The sequence below is a fragment of the Rattus norvegicus genome, chromosome 11, assembly GCF_021556685.1.
Source record: "Rattus norvegicus strain SHRSP/BbbUtx chromosome 11, alternate assembly SHRSP_T2T, whole genome shotgun sequence".
NCBI lineage: Eukaryota > Metazoa > Chordata > Mammalia > Rodentia > Muridae > Rattus > Rattus norvegicus.
This window is the reverse complement of record NC_141544.1, coordinates 99348828-99368889: the sequence shown is the minus strand read 5'-3', so window position 1 is coordinate 99368889 and position 20062 is coordinate 99348828. Positions and strand designations below refer to the sequence as shown.

At 38.1% G+C, this 20062-nt stretch overlaps 1 protein-coding gene across 2 annotated transcripts in view; it reads right to left on the bottom strand.

Annotated features, from left to right (window-relative positions):
• Positions 1 to 5505, bottom strand: part of LOC148002717 (uncharacterized) — a 61448-nt gene extending 55943 nt beyond the window's left edge. The window contains exon 1 of one of the 2 annotated variants that reach the window (XR_015633213.1): positions 5305 to 5470. The gene's annotated coding sequence lies outside the window, so the exon portion shown is untranslated. Of the gene's footprint in view, positions 1 to 5304 lie in introns of both variants that reach the window. The other variant, XM_087577246.1, reaches the window with a different exon arrangement.
• Positions 5506 to 20062: the final 14557 nt, after the last annotated feature.

Below are 20062 nucleotides of genomic sequence, written 5' to 3'. Positions count from 1 at the left end.
AGGGTGAGAAGAAAGAAAAGAGGAGTCACAGGTATTGAGTGAGCCTGGAGGCAAGCCTGCTTTCTGGTATGTGATAGGCACCACAGTTAGCTTTTGTCCTGAAGTTTTTGGTTTAGAGGTTTCTTTAAGTGTTTGTTTTTTGTTGTTTTGTTTGTTTGGCATTTTGTTTTATTTGGTTTTGTTTAGACTTAACAGCTAGGTCTTACCACAGGAGGCCTTAACCAGCATAGCAAAATTAGTTCTGTTTTCTTCATTCTGTTTTTATGGTAAAGTGTTAGTAATCAGTCTGGAGGATCCTCAGAAAATTGGACATTGAACTGCCTGAGGATCCAGCTATACCTCTCTTGGGCATATACCCAAAAGATGCCCCAACATATAAAAAAGACACGTGCTCCACTATGTTCATTGCAGCCTTATTTATAATAGCCAGAAGCTGGAAAGAACCCAGATGCCCTTCAACAGAGGAATGGATACAGAAAATGTGGTACATCTACACAATGGAATATTACTCAGCTATCAAAAACAACAACTTTATGAAATTCGTAGGCAAATGGCTGGAACTGGAAAATATCATCCTGAGTGAGCTAACCCAAACACAGAAAGACATACATGGTATGCACTCACTGATAAGTGGCTATTAGCCCAAATGCTTGAATTACCCTAAATGCCTAGAACAAATGAAACTCAAGACAGATGATCAAAATGTGAATGGTTCACTCCTTCTTTAAGAGGGGAACAAGAATACCCTTGGCAGGGAAGAGAGAGGCAAAGATTAAAACAGAGACTGAAGGAACACCCATTCAGAGTCTGCCCCACATGTGGCCCATGCATATACAGCCATCCAATTAGACAAGATGGATGAAGCAAAGAAGTGCAGACCGACAGGAGCCGGATGTAGATCGCTCCTGAGAGACACAGCCAGAATACAGCAAATACAGAGGCGAATGCCAGCAGCAAACCACTGAACTGAGAATAAGTCCCCCGTTGAAGGAATCAGAGAAAGAACTGGAAGAGCTTGAAGGGGCTCGAGACCCCATATGTACAACAATGCCAAGCAACCAGAGCTTCCAGGGACTAAGCCACTACCTAAAGACTATACATGGACTGACCCTGGACTCTGACCTCATAGGTAGCAATGAATATCCTAGTAAGAGCACCAGTGGAAGGGGAAGCCCTGGGTCCTGCTAAGACTGAACCCCCAGTGAACTAGACTGTTGGGGGAGGGGGACAATGGGGGGAGGGTGGGGAGGGGAACACCGATAAGAAAGGGGAGGGGGAAGGGGGATGTTTGCCCGGAAACTGGGAAAGGGAATAACACTCGAAATGTATATAAGAAATACTCAAGTTAATAAAAAAAAAATTAAGACAGATTGAGAAAAAACAAACTCCTGAATTCCCTCCCTGCCCAAACAAACAAACAAACAAACAAACCATTTTCTTTTAAAAGCATACAGATTGGCAGAAAAACATGCCTAAGTCTATCAGGACCCTTGACATTACTGTCCACCCATGTGGACTACATAACACACTGCCCCAAGCAGGACTCTTCATTTTATGTGTATATATATCATATATCATGATATATATACACACTATATACACATACTCTCTACATGTATACATTCATATACACACAGTATATATATATATATATATATATATATATATATACACTATATTTATACATGCCATATATATATATGTATTGACTGGTGAATAAAACTAAGCATTTACCAAGCAGGACCCTGTCAAACATGTGGGTTGCACCAGACAATTCTCCCATGAAGAGTCCTTGACTTTATTGTCTACCAGTATAGGCTATTGCACACAAGTCTCAGTGTTTCTGCAAGGGTGAAGCCAGTCTTTCCCAATGTCAGCTCTGAGCACAAACATAATGCCCACAGCCGAATTGTTGATGGGTCTCCTGGGACATGCCTTGCATGTGTCCAAGGTTCCTTCAGGAATGTGGAAGGTTTAATGATTACAGTGTACCATACTAGGCTATCGCCAACTCTCTTTTATGATCCTTCCTGACTTTTTAACTAACTAGAAGTATCAAGTCAGATAATGAATTAATAATAATTAAATTTATTTTTAATAATTTTGCCTTTACAGAGATATTACTTGGTGAACTTTCCTCAGTTACTACTTATAACTTAAATTATCTTCTGGCTATATTTTCTTGAATTATAAACAGGAAATATTTTCCTGGGAGGCATGATGACATAATTACAGGCATATCAATCTGAGAGTAGAGTCCTCCATGTTGCTGACTTTAGAATTCCACTTACATGCAGACAAGGGTAAAGTCTCCAGGTTTCACCCTGGTCACTGCCTGTGTCCTATCATTGGTGACATTTGTTTAAGACAAAGCCTGGAGCATTTTAGCAGCTTTCATGAGTCAGAAACTTGAGGGGAGGTCTGGAGTTATACCCTTATAAACGATTTCTTATTTGTTTTTATACTCACTGATGTTTGATAATTCTCTTAGAGTAAGTACCTCTTGCATGTCCCTTGTTTATTCTGTTTTATGGAATAGCTGCAAGGTTTAACTGTCCAAAATCTCCACACTACTACTTCAATATGAAGTGGTAAGCAAAGGACGCATTCATTTTGTTAAAACATTCAATAAAATAACATTTTGTTTCCCTACAAAATGTATGTCTTTAAATTCCAATGTATCTATTAATAAGAAGGTAATGGTCTTTAGGCAGTGATGAGTGCTTTATTGTGAAGATAACAGGCTAGTTGATGGTGAAATACACATGAATAAGATTAAAAACTTTTGAAAGGGACCCTCAGAGGCTTAAGTGCCATAACTTTATTTAAAGTATGTATGTAAAAATGTGATTTTTATGGCTTTTCAAATATCCTTAGTGTTTTAAAATATTTCGTTTATTGTAGTGGTGTGTGTGTGTGTGTGTGTGTGTGTGTGTGTGTGTGTGTGTGTGTATGTGTATGTGTTTAGGTCCTCTGACCAATTTGAGAAGTGGTCTTTCCTTTCATTATAGGTTCCAGGGACTCAATTCAGGTTGTCAGGCCTAGTATAGAGTGCTTTAACCCACTCGTCTAGGGATTTTGTTTGTTTGTTTGGTTGGTTTATTTGATTTTATTGTTGTTGTTGTTGTTGTGGTTGTGGTATGTGTGTGTGTGTGTGTGTGTGTGTGTGTGTGTGTGTGTGTGTGTTGTCTGTGTACCTATGACCAAAAGGAACTTTGGGGAAGAAAGAGTTTATTTTTTTACCTTACACTTCCTGTAATTCTGCATTTCTGCCTCTGCCCTTGAGATAGTAGAAGATTTCTGAAATTTGACCATATTCTATCCGCCAGTTCTGTGCCATTTCAGTGAGCTAAACAAACAACAGATAGAAATCTGGGAGAAGCCCACACTGTACTTCAACCATGCTATCCCCTGACCTTGAACTTTTAAGCTCCTAGAAACAGGAATTAAGTAAGAGATTGATCTGTGGTTCTTCTTGATTATAAATATTCTACAAGGATTTATCAGGTGGACTAATATCTAATTGCATACACTTTTGTTATCGTAAAAATGATATTTCTAATGTAGACAACTTAAAGAAAAGAAGGTTGCTTTTGACTCTCAAACTTGGAGGGTTTGGCTCATGCTAAGTTGACTCTGTTGCTTATGGCCTATATTGAGTCTCCACAGCTTGGCAAAAAACAAACCACTCATTTTATGGTGGGGAAACAAAGAAGAAAAGAAGAGGAAGGGGTAGAATTGTAATATCTGCATTCAAGGAAGAGCACAGCTTCACCAACCAATTTTCTTTTACAATGCCTTACTTCCTAAAAGCTCAACTTCCCAATAGTGTCAAAGTGAAATCCTACCCTTAAACACATGGGTTTTGGAGAAACACCTCAGATCCAAAGTAAAGAACCAACTTCCTTCAGGTTCTCATCAAAAATACTGGCAAAGAAATTACTTGATTGCAAGATATAGGCATTGGTTTAAAGGTAAAAGTTTAAAAACATTACTTTGAATTTTAAGGCAGTCTTTGCAGGACTTACTATAAACGAGCATATATTTCTCCATTAATTTTTTTCTGTCTTCTATGACAGCCATGTACTGGTCAGTCACGTGATAAAATTGTGTTAAAATTGGGTACTACTTTAAAAGCTCTACAACTAGAAAAGAAGCTACATTATCCAGGAAATCAAATTAAAGACTCCTCAAGGGCCTAGCACTCTGATACCTTCCTGCCAAATTCTCCTATAGGATTACTACTGCTGTGTCTTAGTTTCCCTGAGAGAAAATTTTAGTAAAATTTAGTAATATTTCCCTCAAAACCAAACAAGTCCTATGAGAAAGATCTTAGATAAATGTAGGGCAGTGGACTATGAGAGGAAGCCTGGGGAGCTGGAGAGATGGCTTAGTGGTTAAGAGCACTGGTTGCTCTTCCAGAGGTCCTGAGTTCAAATCTCAGCAACCACATGGTGGCTCACAACCATCTGTAATGTGATCCAATGCCCTCTTCTGGTTTCCTCTGAGAGGAAGCCTGGTAATGTAGAGCCAAAGGTTTGAAGCCCCAGAGACCCAGAAGGGACAGTAGGAGCTTTACTGGCTCTGGGCACCATGCCCCTGTCACATAGCCACAGCCCCTGATAGATTTGTGGCCATCTAAGGACAATGCCCCAAGTCCTTTTACATGTAGATGAGGCATCCGTAACATCTCAGACCAAGACAATAGGAAAAGAGGTTTGGCCACAGTCATGTAGGCTCAAAACAGAGTTCTCCGTGCTAATGAGGTACCTAGAGGTCTGGAGTGCATTGTCAATAAACTTCTCTTTGCAGACATTCCTCCTTGTAAAAGCTGTATTATCTCAAGTCCACCCTGAGAAGTGAGGCTTGATTTTTATGTATCTATTTTCTACCATAACAATAAATGGTTTGGAACCACAGACTGTCTCTTTTTATCCAGATCCACCATGAGGAGTCATGAAGGTCTTTGTCTATAGAGCCACTGCATAATCTCCTCTATAAGGCCTCTTTGTGCTATTGGTCACAATTGCCACCAAACCTGCTGGACTCTCCCTGTGGGACTAGCAGGTGCTCCCCTTCCCCATTGCCCCATACCCCCAACACTCCTCCAGGCTCTGGAATAGACCCAGTCCCCAGGCTTCCACTCTGTTCTCAGCTCTTCCCAAGAGACTGAGAACATCCACGGCCCTGTCCTTCTCACAGGCTCTGAGACCCCCAAACCAGCTCCTGCTTTACCACACCTCAGACTATGCTTTCCCACCCCTGGATAGTGTCTCAGCACTTCCCCACATCCCAACACCTGACCTGTAGGTAGCTCCAGAAAAACGCAGTCAAACTCCCGGAGTTCCTCCTCTCCAAGCAGCTATGCCCCTTGGTGGAGCAAACACAGGCCCACAACACTACAGATAAAGGCATTTCTATTAGCAGAAAACAATGACATGGACTCAGTCCTTCTATGAAAAATAAATCCACTCATTTCACTGCTGAAGTCCCACTTCGCTCCTCACCTAGGTACAATTTACATTTGCCATATAACTTAATGGCAGTGATAAATTATGAGAAAGACATTATTGGTCAGTGTCTCACATGGTATACTAACCCAAACCTAGATGCTATTACCCTTTACATAGAAGGATATTGGTATAACCTATAGCCTGTTACTCTCTTGCATAGTATAAACAATGATGCCATACAGGAATTTATCTTTGTGTGTAAACATAGAAAACATACAGGCTGAAGGAATTATTCATTTTTACTGTAATCTTACGAGGTAATCAGCCTTTTTGTGTCACCATTGACCAAAACACAGCACACAGTTAACCCTTTTTGGGGCCCATAAGAACCCTGAGCTCTCTACCTCAAAGAGACTCCAAGGATCCTTGGAACACTTGCCTCGTGGTCTTAATGAAGTTACTTCTCCTGGATTATAGGCAGGCATTCTAAGCTTCTTGGGATGTAACTTCTGTGATTACCACTATTCTAGATACTTCACACATGCCCTCTCTCATTGTCCTAGACTCACTCTAGTTGAAGCTGGCTCTGAACTCAGGATCTTTCTACTTTAGGGTAAAGTTCTGTAACTACAGATGTGTAACTGTCATCATGCTTGGTTTTACCAGATGCTATCTTGCTAGCAGAGTGACTTTGGAGAGTCCTCATTTTGTGCTCCATGAAGTACAGAGCTGTATTGGGGAATCCATGTGACAAACTCAAGGGAGCCTTCTGCCACAACCAGCAAAAAACTGTCCTGTAACCACAGTGCTTTAATGATAAGCCCTGATGGAACTTTCAGTGGAGTCAGGCCTGTCTGCCCTCCTAACCAACATGTGGGTCTCAGGGAAAATGTACATTGTGGTGAGGAACTAAATATGTGGCAAATATGTTCAAACTTGATAAAGAGTAGAAAAGGATATTGTTTTTGAAGTTAACTCAATAAATAAGACTCTTATTTATAAGGACATAGAGGGCACCAGAGGAACTGTGTTAAATGAAAGAAGTCAGATAGAAAAAGACAAATATCCCATGTTTTTATTTGTATGTAGATGGTGATAGATTTATATTAAAAAGGTAGGAAATAACATATTAATTACAAGAGCTTAGAAATATTGTGGACAGCTTGGAGGATGGACAGGGAGAGAGGAGATTAGCAGTTGAATTGGAAGGTGATCTAATTCTACTGTTCTACAGAAAAATATAGATTACAGGTAATTTTGTTTAACAACAATTAACAATCCAAAATAACAAGTAGGAAGGATTTTGAATGTTCTAAACACAAACAAATGAGAATGTCTAAGGTATTAGATGTACCGATGACCTTATCTAGTCATTAAACATGCATTGAGATATAAACACAATACTAATGTATCAAAAGTGCATTAAAATAGGTTGAATGTGCATGCACGCATGTATGAAATTTTCAAACAATAAAAAATATTAATGGCATATAGGTAGGCATAGATAGGACTTTAATCCTAGAGCTACAGACTGAGTCAGGAAGTAAACTTTCTAGTCAGTGCCATGGAGAGACCTCGTCTCAAAAATACACATTAAAGTGCATTTGTTTGTGTTTTCACAAATTGACTTAGCCATTCTGATTTATGGAATATGTACTTTGGCCTTATAACAGAAATGCAAATGCACAGCTGCATGGCATTTAAACTTGCCCTGTGATAAAAGACACAAGACACAAATGGAAGAAGCTACAGCTCAAAGAGGAAAGCAACAAAGAGTGGCATGTTATGAGAAGATTTTGAAATTTTAGTTGAAAGTTATTTTTAAGGGAACTGGGGCTGATGGAATAAATAAAAAGACCTTTTTCCTATAGTCTCTACCTTCATTCATATTCTGTGACAAGCATTGGAAAAATTGGTCTGATCACCAAATCTGGAGAAATGTCTGTGTTCATTTGAACATATAGCATTTTACAACACAGCTGCTGTCTCCCTTCAACAGCTGAGTATAGTAATTCCAATGAGACGTTAGGAGTTTACAAGACTAAACTATTCAATACCTGGCCTGACTGTCTGTTTCTCAAATTAATTCTATTTCCATACCCTGTGACAAATTAAATGGTACCTTGTTAATGTTGATGTAGGAAGGTCCTCCAAATGACCCTGTGGGGTGTCTTCCTCCTCATCTAGTTTTCATGGATTTACTCTCAGATCTCACCATCAAAGTTTCAAATAATTCTCTTCCTCTTTCCCAGTTGGCAACCCTCTTCACTCTAATGTCTATTTTAGAAATAGACAGAGAAAATAATATTAATTCCCACACTCTCCCTTCACCCTCTATGATTTTTCCAAACACAAATAGAGAAGGAGAATATCAAGGAACTTTTCACTTCATAGCCATTATGCTAGGAGGTAGAATGGCAGTCTAGATTCATATAATGTTTGATCTCTCACTTGTATATTTGATGGAAGAGAAGAAAATGAATACATGTTTGCCACAAATCCAAGGTTTTCAAAAACCATGATTCCAAGAATGACTTTCTCATCTCTATCATCATATACACACCTCACAGATACACACACCATAAAACACATATACAACACATATATACACATACACACATAACATACTACACTCATATCATGGCCAAGAAGAGAGAAGAGGTTTGGGGTTGCTCAGTCTCCTTTGTGGGATATCCCCAATGATTTGATGCCCTAAGGGTTTCATTACTTACCAATAGTGCTGTTCTTGGGACATGGGACACACCACACATATATGCATAACACCACAAACTCACATACCTGTCCACATACACATAAGCAACCACATGCACACATGCACCACAAATACTACACACACAACACAGATACACAAACATGATTAGCATATACACATGGAGAGACACATACATAACACCCATACACATAGCACACACATATTTTCTTCTCTCCTTCTCCCCTCCCTCTCCCTCTCCCTTTGCCCTCCCTCTCTCTTACATATTTTCTTCTCTCTCTCTTCCTCTCCCTCTCCCTCTCCCTTTCCCTCTCCTTCTCCCTCCCCCGCTCCTGCCCTAGAATCACTGCAGACTAGTCCAGAACCTGATTTGTAGCTCAGAGTAGAATCAAACAAAAAGTCTTTACCTTCTAAGTGGTGGTCGTGTACTTTCATACTTAGCTAATTATCAAAAGGCACTGTAAAATATTATCAAATGGCAGTTTTTCTATTCATTATTTGTCTTGCCTGATCTCTTATAACTAATTATTGCTTTACAGCTAACATTGGAAAGTAGCAACCTTGTACCCCTAAGAATGGGAAGAGTTTGCCTTCTCCCAAAAGTTCTTTTCGTAGTTTGATGTCATCTAGCCAAGAGATTCCAGAAAAGCACTCATCAGAGCTCCTCCATTTTTATCCTGACACAATACCCATTTTATACTTCTGATTTTACTGTCACTAAAGGAATTGTCATCATTAGAAGCAGCTGCAACAGCAGGTAAATTAAATCAGTAGCAAGAGGGAAGGTTAAGTGAGCAAGAGTTGAGATAATCTTCCTTCTGCTTTTTTATCTGAGTTACTAAGAGACAGTGTGGCCTACAGTCAGGGTGGGCCTTCTCACATTAATCAAGACAATTGGGACTGTTGCTCAGGTGAGGCTCCCTACCAAGGTGATTCTAATTTGTGGCAGGTTGATATTAAAACCAACTCTAATATGTGTACAGATAACTAAAGTATAAGAATTCTGTCTCAATAACAAAAATAATTAAAGAATTAGAGATAGAAAATGTTGGTAACTGCAGAGATGACTCAAGGTATAAAATCCTTGGTATGAAAGCATGAACACTGAGGTTCTGATCTCCACAACCCATTTAAAGGCTGACTGGGCATAGTGGCATGCTCATAAGCCCAGCATATAGAAAGTAGGCTACCCAGATTAGGCAAAACAGTGACTTCTGAGTTCATTAGGAGACCTTGCTTCATGTGGAGAAAAATGTGGAGAATAAAACGAAAGATATCTGACATCAACGTTGTGCTTCCATAAGTGTGCATGCACATTTCATAAACATCTGTACACATGTACCCACACATGCATATATGTAAATGTATACATACTGTATACATACAATAAAAGAAACTTGAGAGTTAGTTTTAATAATCAAAGTAAAAATATCATTAGACTTCAAGTGAAGATTTCATGTGGTCACAATATAATCCTTGAACAGGAAACAAGTCAATTGATATAGTCCTAGTAGTATAATGGGAGAAAGGTGGGGTGGTTCAAAGACCTACTATACACCATCTACTGTATAATAAGATTTCCAGAAGTACATGCATAAAGAATATTTGAAATGACAATGACTGAGACCTTCCAAAATATGATTTTAATTACAAATTCACAAAGCTCACCAAACTCCAAATACAATAAACTCACAGAAATCCATACCTAAATATATGAGAAAATCTTGGCACAATAAGAGAAATCATGTCATATAAAAAGGATTGCCAATAAAATCACTAGGTGGTACCTTATCGGAACACATGGAGATAGGGGAAAATGGACTTCAAGATGCTGAAAGAAAGTTCTATACCAAGTAAAACTATCCATCTAAGTCAACAAAACAAAAAATATGTCATTAACTGTCTTTCTACCAAAAAAATTATATGCCATGTTAAACTATCCATCCAAAATGAACAAAAAAATGTATTCTCAAGTCAACAAAACTGGAGAATATGTCACTAGCTATCTTTCTACAAGAAATTCTAAGATTATCTCTTCAAGTTAAAATGAAAGGCCATGTGGCAACAATTCAAAGGCATTGAAAAAAATAAAGATGTGGTTGCTTCCTGGATTGATTGCCATGACTTGTTCAGGTTGCTTTCAAATAAAATACTGTCATACACAGGATTCTGTAAATATACTTTTGTTTGTAATATTTTCTTGTATATGATAGCAAATAATTGTATGTAGCATTAATTATAAACCTTTTATAATGCATATATCAATATAGAGATATTATTTTGTTACAGTAATAACAGAAAATAACAGTGAAAGAAATGAGTTATGTTGGAGTAAATTTTGATACTCTATTGAAATCATTTGTATTAACATAAGCTATATGGTTTGATTTATTGTTAGAACAATCAAATAGCAATTGGGACATAGAGGAGAAATTAGGCCAGAGATAATGTTGGGGTAGATTTGATCAAAGTGTATTATATACACACATGAAATTCTTAATTAAAAAATAAGCCTTAAAATGAGTAGAGCACATAGAAATACCCACAGGGAATTAAATATTAACATAATTTTGCATGGCCAAATTATGATCTGTACAGAAGGAACCTACACTCTACCTTGTTGGTAGTCATAAATGTTATTTTAGATATTCTTATAGAATGGACATACAGAGGTTACATACATTGTAACCCTTGGCATATAGAAGCCATATTGCCAAGGGTTACAATGATTCAGCCAGAAGCCTAGTTATGTCAACAGCTACCTGAAACTTCTGAATCCCCTGATGGATCTAGCTTCTAGCCTCCTAGAGACTATATAGTTAAGAAAATGAATTTCTAATGTGCTAGGCCATTTAGTTGGCAATTCATTAAGATACAGATAATAAATGCAGAATCCTTGTTCAAACACTAGAGTACTTTCTTTCCCTCCACCTATGCAGACAGTCATGAAAGTCATGAGATGCCTGACTTGAAGCTCTAAGCAATGCTAAGACACAAGCTTCCTGTGGGGACAATACATGGACACCAAAGCCCTGTTCCAAGAACTCAGAGCAGAATCCCAAAAGCCAGAGTGCACTGAATTGCTACTAAGCAAGTACCTTTCTAGGTATACTACATGATATCTAATTTAATCCTTTGTCTGCTACAGTGCCTGCTTGTCAACCCAGGATACTTCAGTACATAGTGGCATCCAGAGGAAAAAGCCCCATTTACTACTGGACCAGAAACCTCCTTCTATCAAACCAGCAAGAAACTTCCATTAATCTTGCTTGCTATCAAAAATTCCTTGGGAAAATAAATCATAGATTTTTGTTCCTTAAAAATAAGGCCCAGAGGGCTACATGAATCTCATCGTTGATAAAATTTATTGGTTAAATTCACCATCCAGTTTAACTTGAATATTACTAGGCATCCAAAACAAAACAAAACAAAACAAAACAAAACAAAAAAAAACAACAAAGCTCAGCCCATGGAAGGCTAACTAAAGTAAATAAACATGGAAAATCCCCCTTTCAATCAAGTGTGGCTTTTTATTCCTCCTCAACTACTCATAGTCAAATGGATCATCTTGTTATTCACTGTTGCTTTCCATTAACACAAATTAAACACAGGTTACAAGTAAACACTTCTTCCAGAAAGGGAATGTGCCATGACAGAAATAACCAACAAGTGAAAAATCAAAATCCCTCTAGAAAAAATGTTGCAGTTAAAGAGCTAGATCAGTGTCTTAGTATATTAGAGTTACTATTACTGTGATGAGACACAATGACCAAAAGCAACTTAGGGAAGAAAGTTTCTTCTTGGCTTACATTTCCACATTATAATTTATCAGAAAACCAGGACAGAAATTCAAACAGGATCAGAACCTGCAGACAGGAGTGAATGCAGGAGCCATAGAGAGGACCATGCCTTGCTCAGTCCACAAGAGAACCTATCTTGGTTATAGATGTCCAGACATGGCATCACCCACAATGAGTTGGCACCCCTTCATCAATCAATAAATAAGAAAATGCCCTCCAGTCATATCTTATGGAGACATTTTTTAATTGAGCTTCTTTCCTCTAAAATGACTTGAGTTATGTCAAGTTGACATAAAACTATCCAGCACAATTAGTGTTGTAAAAGCTGCATAAAAATCTTATCAAAGGACAATGTCTGTTCAAAGCATTTAAGTCTGAGATTTTAGCATTTTCAGGACTCAATACAGGATATTGAAAGCAAATGAGGTCATGAGAGTTCCAAGATATTGTTGAGTAAAAGGTTTTAATTGCAGATCTGATCATCTGGAAGAGACCAGAGAAGAAAGAGAAAGAAATGAATTAAACTTAACCAGCTTAACCAGGAGACTGAACACGACCATGAAAGGAGTTTTGTGTGTATGGGGGTGGGGGGAGATATTGGAGGGGAACAGAAGCAAGAGAGGGGAGTAGGAAACAAGAGCAGAAGACCAACAGAGGTTGAAGAACCAAGATGACAAATAGACTGTGTAGATGAAAAACTTAAGAGAAGCTGAGAGAGAGGGATGCCAAGCTGAGGGCCTGGAGAGATTAAGGGTAGGGGTGGAATGAAAAGAGCAAGTAGGAGCCAGGTTGTCAGCACCATGGACTCTTAACAGGTACTTGCAATGCTGAGAAAGCCTGAGGCCAGCATACATGTGGCTGTATTAACAGGCATGACAGTTAGCCATTTGTCCTGAGTATTTTTGAAACTTGACAGCTATTTAGAGAAATGTGTCAACTTGTAACAGATATTTTCCTACCTGCAATCTCAAAGAAATGAAGCCCAGGGTGGAAAATGAAGCCTGGTTCAATGACCTAAGCAATTAAGATGTGAACTGACGGGGTCAGAAGACAAGATCTTCAAGGCTCCTGTGATTCCTGTGTAGTACTCAGTCAACAAGCCTTAAGTGGATGCTAAAGCTGAGAAGATGGCCAACAGGCTGTGTGAAAAAATTACAAGAAAGAGAGGCCTGGAGCAGAGCCATATCTAGTTGATGGTCTGCTTACCACTCACCAGCAGTGTGACCTTCTACACACATCATGGTTTCAAACTCCATCTTCCTACAAACACAGATTGTAACACCTAAAATACTTTATTTTCTGGGAAGAAGAGTGCTGATTAACCCAATGCTGGACAAATCACAAGTGCTTAGTCCCTGGGGCTGGTGATTCCTCTAAAACAGCAGTTCTCAATCTATGGGTCACAACCCCTTTGGCAAACCTCTGTCTCCAAAAATATTTAAATTATGATGTATAACAGTAGTAAAATTATAGTTTTGAAGTAGCAACAAAACCAGTTTTATGGTTAGAGGTCACCACAACATATGGAGCTGTGATTAAGGGCCACAGCCTTAGGAAAGGTGAGAACTGCTCAAAAACTGCAGTAAAGGTAAACAACAATGATCGAGTGTTATTAATAGTTTTACAAAGAGCTTTTCTCCTCAGTCTCCCTCCAAACTCCAGTCCTGATAATTTCATACAACCCTCTTCATCTACCATACATATATTGCTTTTTCTCTACTGGTTGGTCCACTGATTCACATAGCTTGCCTCCAGTCTTGGCTACCACAATTAGTGCTAAAGTGAACATGAGTGTGAACATGTCTCTGGACACCACTGACCAAACCCTGTCTTTTTATAAATCATTTAGCATCATGGGTGGTGTTATCCTTCCTCATTAGCAGAAGATCAGAGTCAATGCTAACATTTGACCAGGTGGACTTGTTAGTGCCATAAAATATCAATGCCAGAATCTTAAAAGGGTTTTCTTTAAAGTGTTTCTTCCCGTAAAGCAACTTAGCTTAGGAAGTGAACATCTTTGCATAAATGATAACATCTGTCAATTCTTTGGGGTCATAGAAGATTTGACTGTGACACTATACCTAAGTTATTTCCCGTGTTGTGATTTGACATTGTCTGCTGACATCAAGAATGTGCTCTCTGAGAGAAAGACAAGTAGCAATTCAGAGAACTTTCAAGTGGATTCAACACAACTGATACTATTTAGTACTCCAAAGAAATTACTGACTCATGAGAAGAGGAATCAGAGATGGTAACACCAGCCACAAAACAGCAGAACCTCATCCCAACCTCCATGGGACAATAGGTTGTCAGAGACCTGGGCTGAAATTGCATAAAATATCATATGGCACACATAAGACCAAACCAAAGAAAGAGTACTTCATGTTTCAGGGTACAGCCATGTGCCACTTAACTGCATTTTTGTCAATGACTGCATTCACAATAGTAGTGCATGTGCCATAAGATTATAGACTCTTTCATTTGCCTAGCAATGTCACACTTGTGGTCGTGTCACAAAATAAGGCATTGTTCATCTGTTTGTAATGATACTGGTATAAGCAAAGTGACTGCCAGTCACAAGTATGCCACTCATAGTTTCAAATGGCACCTGGTGGATCAACAATGACAATAAATATAAACTACTGGTTTATGCATTTAGTATTCTATACTTATTATCATTAATGTAGAGTATACTCCTTCTACTTATAAAATCTGCTTACTGTGATGCACAGTACTATGTTACAGCAGCAGCTCCAGCAGAACCTGTTCATTTAAGTTAACACAGTTTATGATCATTTCAAGCACATGAGACCGACCTGCAGGCTCTAGGATGTTTACATAGGATCACCTATTGATGCATCCCCAGTATGTGGATTCTCATTATGTGTTACATGAGTGTGCTTCTGATCACTAGTCAATTCTGGAGTCCAGAGGGTAAGAGCCAAAAACAGAAAGCTGGTTTTAGATGTATGGTCAAAACTAGTATATATGGTCAAATATAATCCCCAGTTTCATTGTGTCCTCTTTTGACTTTCACAGCTTCCTCTCCTTGGGTTGCCACTTTTCTGCATTCCAGCTAATCTGTAAGCTGAGACAGGCTTTACAGGGACATCACAGTAACCTGGTTTCTTATTACCCTGTGTCATCATGACAGAATATCTGATAGGAACAGTTTAAGGGGAAAGAGAGATTTTGTTTATGATTTCAGAGGGTTCAGTCCATTGCTGTTTGTTCTCATGTGCCTGGGCGGAACATTGTGCTAGCAGCTACATATGTGCATATGTGTCAAGCTGTTCAGCTCAGGACAGGCAGAAAACAGAAGAAGAAAGGAACTGGGAAGTAGTTTTAGCCTTCAAAAGCATTTAGGCATCACCCCCTAAACTTTCCATAATGTCTTAAAATAGTACTACAGTTTAAGAACTAAGTTCAACACAAAAGCCCAAAGGGGGTCATTTCATATTCAAACAATAATGTCTGATAAACAGCACAGTAAATATAGAGATGCTAGTAAACCAGCCTTAGAAGCAAGTGACTTGTCCAAGATAGGTTCCTCTGAAGCCCAAAAGCCTTGACAAGGAACAGGACAAGAGAAGAATGTAGAGCACTAGGAACTTCATTCTACAACTGCATCCTGGCCTTCCTAAAGCCTGCAACATTTGCTTTCTTAATGTTTTCATGCCAGTTTTCATGAGATCTTTCAAATATTAGTTGAGTTTAGTTAAACATTTATATACATGTCTGTATACTAAAAGTTTTCCTGTATACAGTAACACCCAATTATATCTGAGTTGCTATTTTCTGAGGACATCATAGGAGAAGGTCAGAATATTGAGCTTTCTAGTTAATCATAAGATAAGACCCAAGGGACACTTGATCTACTGACATAGATCAACACTGGCTACACTGATGCAGGTATGAATATACCTGAACCCACCAAGAAACTCTAATCAAGGCCAGAGCAATGTGCTTGAGCATCTTTTCCACCATGTAAAGTGTGAGCATCTTTGGATAATAGGAGGGTACTCACATGGACCAGCCACTCTTAGGAGGCAGCCCATCTCTTCACTTGAAAGCCAGGGTGAAAACTCTAGAGTTTTCATCCTCCATTCTTCACACTTTCAAGTAGCCCCATAGCCTCCTACATCTTGGTTTCTCTGAAAATCATATAATGATATAACATCATGTTTTGCTGGTCACATTTGCACATTGCAGTGGGTTTTCCTCTTAAATAAACTGTCCATTTGGCCTCTCAAAATTCACAATCATGGCTGCTAAGTTGTGGGAACATTCAGAACACATTTATTCTTTTGATCTTCTGGCAACTGTATGAACTAGGTGTTATCATACTCTATCTAGAGTTGAAAAAACTCCCATAACAAAGATCCAGAGACTGACCCAAGATCCCACAACTACCATGGGGTAGCACTAGGATATGCTTAAAAAGCAAACTTAAAACGATGGTCACACTGGCCAAAGTAAGAGGTGTTATAATTTTTAATATTCCTGAGTAAAAGTCCTGTCCAACTATCCCTGTTCTTTCTGGCTGTGTTGCATAACTTAATTTAGTTCCATGGAGTTAATAAATATATTATTTTAACAGAAAGAGAAAACATTCCAGAAGAATATTTGAGTATAGTATCAGGCTCAAAGAATACAAAGATCACTTTACAAAAATATTCTAAAATGAATAAGCTCTTCATGGGGGGCAATGGGAAGAAGCAGGAAAAATAAAGTTGCATTTTTTTGGGATCAACTCAACTCTTTAATTCTTACTCCTAGTTACTAACAAAACATTCTCCTGCTCTACCCTCATCCCATACTTGTTTTACCAAACAGGAAATCATAGAAGCATTTACCAATTCCCACACATACTTTTTTCAAATAAACCATAAAATATGTTTAATATTGTCCTTTCAAGGATATTTTATGAAATAAAAATAAATTGACCCCCAAATGATACTTAGTGATGGTTGTTTATTGTTACCTTGTCGCCTAAAAGAATCTTCAGCAGAAATCTTTTTCTAAATGCTTACATGCACATATTAGTATGCTTTCAGCCTGTCAGAGAATCTTCTGCAATGGTCAGTGGTTAATGCAGACCAGAAAATAAATTCCTTCTATCACATAATAATCAAAACACTAAGCGCACAAAACAAAGAAAGAATATTAAAAAGCAGTAAGGGAAAAAGGTCAAGTAACATATAAAGGCAGACCTATCAAAATTATGCCAGACTTCTCACCAGAGACTATGAAAGCTAGAAGATCCTGGACAGATGTCACACAGACCCTAAGGGAACACAAATATCAGCCCAGGTTACTATATCCAGCAAAATTCTCAATTAACATAGAGGGAGAAACCAAGACATTCCTTGACAAAACCAAATTTACACAATATCTTTCTACAAATTCAGCCCTATAAAGGAAAATAGATGGAAAAGCCCTAAACAAGGAGGTAAACTACACCCTAGAAAAAGCAAGAAAGTAATTTCCTTGCAACAAAAACCAAAAGAAGAGAAACATACAGACATATTCCCATCTCTAAATATGAAAATAACAGGAAACACCAATCACTATTCCTTATTAACTCTCAACATCAATAGACTCAGTTCCCCAATAAAAAGAGAGACTAACAGACTGGATACATAAAGAGGACCCAGAATTTTGTTGTATAAAGTAAACAGACCTCAGAGACAAGGACAGACACTACCTCAGAGTAAAAGGCTGGAAAACCACTTTCCAAGCAAATGATCTGAAGAAGCAAGCTGGAGTAGCTTGAATTACCCAAGATATAGTCCACGAACCACATGAAACTCAAGAAGAAGATGACCAAAATGTGGATGCTTCACTCCTTCTTAAAATGGGGAACAAAGATATCCATAGAAGCAGATATGGAGGCAAAGTTTAGAGCAGATACTGAAGGAATGGCCATTCAGAGTCTGCCCCACATGTGGCCCATATATATATATACAGTCACCAAAACTAGATAAGATTGATGAAGCTAAAAAGTGCATGCTGAAAGGGAGTGGATATAGAACTCTCCTGAGAGACATATCCAGAGCATGTCAAATACATTCAAGAGGAGTAGAAGGTAGGAAATAATCAAACTCAGGACTGAAATCAACCAAGTAGAAACAAAAAGGACTATTCAAAGAATCAAAAGAACCAAGAGCTGGTTCCTTAAAAAATCAATACCACAATAGATAAACCCTTAACCAGACAAACCAGAGGGCACAGAAAGTGTGTCCAAATTAACAAAACCAGAAATGAAAAGGGAGACATAACAACAGAATCTGAAGAAACTCAAAAAAAATCATCAGAATCTAATACAAAAGCCTGTGTTAAACAAACCTTGAAAATCTGGAAGAAATGGAGAATTTTCTAGACAAATACCAGATACCAAAATTAAATCAAGATCAGATAAACCTTCTACACAATCCCATAACTCCTAAAGAAATAGAAGCAGTTATTAAAAGTCTTCCAACCAAAAAGAGCCCATGACCATATAGGTTTAGTGCAGAATTCTACCAGACCTTCATTGAAGACCTCATACTAATACTGTCCAAACCATTATACAAAATAGAAACAGACATAGCACTACCAAATTCCTTCTATGAAGTGACAATTGCCCTTATATCTAAACCACACGAAGACCCAACAAAGAAAAAGAACTTCAGATCGATTTCCCTTATGAATATTAATGCAAAAATACTCAATAAAATTCTTGCAAACTGAATCCAAGAACACATCAAAATGATCATCTATCATGATCAAGTAGGCTTCATCCCAGGGATGCAGGGATGGTTCAATATACAGAAATCCAACAATGTAATTGACTATATAAACAAACTAAAAGATAAAAGCTACATGATTATTTCATTAGATGTTGAGAAAACATTTGCCAATTTCAACACCCCTTCATGATAAAAGTCCTGGAAAGAAGAAGAATTCAAGGCCCATACCCAAACATAGTAAAAGCCATATACAGCAAGTCAGTAGCTAACTTCAAACTAAATGGAGAGAAACTTGAGCAATCCCACTAAAATCAGGGACTAGGCAAGCCTGCCCACACTCTCCCTCCTTATTCAAAATAGTTCTCCAAGCTCTAGCCAGAACAATCCAACAACAAAAAGAGGTCAGAGGGATACAAATTGGAAAGAAAGAAATCAAAATATTACTATTTGCCAATGATATGATAGAATATGTAAGTAACCCGAAAAGTTCTACCTGAGAACTACTAAGCCAGATAAATAACTTCAGCAAAAGTGGCTGGGTATAAAACTAACTCAAATAAATCAGTAGCCTTCCTCTACTCAAAGCATAAACAGGCTTAGAAAGAAATTAGGGAAATAACACACTTCATCATAGTCACAAAAAATATAAAATACCTTGGTGTGATTTTAACCAGTCAAGTGAAAGATCTGTATGACAAATACTTCAGGTCTCTGAAGAAAGAAATTGAAGATGATCTCAGAAGATGGAAACACCTCCCATGCTCATGGATTGGCAGGATCAATATAGCAAAAATGGCCATTTTAGCAAAAGCAATCTACAGATTCAATGCAATCCCCATCAAAATTCCAACTCAATTCTTCATAGAGATAGATAGAACAATTTGCAAATTCACTTGAAATAACAAAAAACCCAGGATAGTGAAAACTATCCTCAACAATATAAGAAGTTCTGGGGGAATCAGCATCCCTGACTTCAAACAGTATTGTAGAACAATAGTGATAATAAATTTATGGTATTGGTACACAGACAGGCAGATAGACCAGTAGAATAGAATTGAAGACCCACAAATGAACCAACACACCTACTGTCACTTGATCTTTGAAGAAGGAGCTAAAACCATCCAATGAAAAAAAGATAGCATTTTCAAATAATGCTGCTGGCTAAACTGGAGTTCAGCATGTAGAAGAATGCAAATCGATCCATTTTTATTACCCTGTACAAAGTTTAAGTCCAAGTGGATCAAGGACCTCCTCATCAAACCAGATACACTCAAACGAATAGAAAAAAAGTGGGGAAGATTTTTGGATTCATGGGCACTCGGGAAAATTTCCTGAACAAAACACCAA